This window comes from Carcharhinus amblyrhynchos, chromosome 18 (assembly GCF_965287045.1).
Source record: "Carcharhinus amblyrhynchos chromosome 18, sCarAmb.v2.hapA, whole genome shotgun sequence".
NCBI classification, from domain to species: domain Eukaryota; kingdom Metazoa; phylum Chordata; class Chondrichthyes; order Carcharhiniformes; family Carcharhinidae; genus Carcharhinus; species Carcharhinus amblyrhynchos.
The window spans coordinates 55,179,687-55,181,114 of NC_137341.1; positions in this window are offsets into that span (position 1 = coordinate 55,179,687).

The window sequence follows — 1,428 nt, forward strand, 5'->3', positions numbered from 1 at the left end:
AAGCTCTTTCTGGTGACTAGTGATGTGCCTCAGGGGTCAGTGCTGGGACCACAACTTCTCAGAATATACATTAATGATTTGGAGGCAGGAACTGAAGGCACTGTTGCTAAGTTTGCAGATGGTACAAAGATATGCAAAGGGACAGGTAGTATTGGGGAAGCAGAGGGACTGCAGAGGGACTCGGAGAGGTTAGGGGAGTGGGCACAGAAGTGACAGATGGAATAAAATGTGGAAAAGTGTGAGGTTCTGCACTTTGGAAGGAGGGATGGAGGCATAGAGTATTTTCCAAATGGGAAAATGTTTAGGAAATCAGAAGCACAAAGGGATTTGGGAATCATTGTTCAAGATTCTCTTAAGGTTAATTTGCAGGTTCAGTCGGCAGTTAGAAAGGCAAATGCAATGTTAGCATTCATGTCGAGAGGGTTAGAATACAAGAGCAGGGATGGACTGCTGAGGCTGTATGAAGAACGTAAGAACATAAGCACTAGGAGCAGGAGTGGGCCATCCAGCCCCTCGAGCCTGCTCCGTATTCAATAAAATCATGGTTGATCTTTTTGTGGACTCAGCTCCACTTACCCACCCGCTCACCAACACTCTTTATTCCTTTACTGTTCAAAAATCTATCTATCCTTGCCTTCAAAACATTCAATGAGGGAGCCTCAACTGCTTCACTGGGCAGGGAATTCCACAGATTCACAACCCTTTGTGTGAAGAAGTTCCTCCTCAACTCAGTCCTAAATCTGCTTCCTCTTATTTTGAGGCCATTCCCCCTAGTTCTAGTTTCATCCACCAGTGGAAACAACTTCCCTGCTTCTATCTTATCTATTCCCTCCATAATCTTATGTTTCTATAAGATCTCCTCTCATTCTTCTGAATTCCAATGAGTATAGCCCCAGTCTACTCAGTCTCTCCTCATAAGCCAACCCTCTCAACTCCGGAATCAATCTAGTGAATCTCCTCTGCACTCCCTCCAGTGCCAGTATATCCTGATCAGACCCCATGTGAAGTATTGTGAGCAGTTTTGAGCCTGTATCTAAGAAAGGATGTGCTGGCCTTCAAAAGGATCCAGAGGAGATTCACAAGAATGATCCCTGGAATGAAGAGCTTGTCATATGAGGAATGGTTGAGGACTCTGGGTCTGTACTTGTTGGAGTTTAGAAGAATGAGGGAGGATCTTATTGAAACTTACAGGATACTGTGAGGCCTGGATAGAGTGGACGTGGAGAGGATGTTTCCACTAATAGGAAACACTAGAACCAGAGAGGGCACAACCTCAGAGATGAGGAGGAATTTCTTCAGTCAGAGAGTGGGGAATCTGTGGAACTCTTTGCCGCTGAGGGCTGTGGAGGCCGGGTCATCGAGTGTCTTTAAGACAGAGAAAGGTGCTTGATTAATGAGAGGATCAGGAGTAATGGGGAAAAGGCAGGA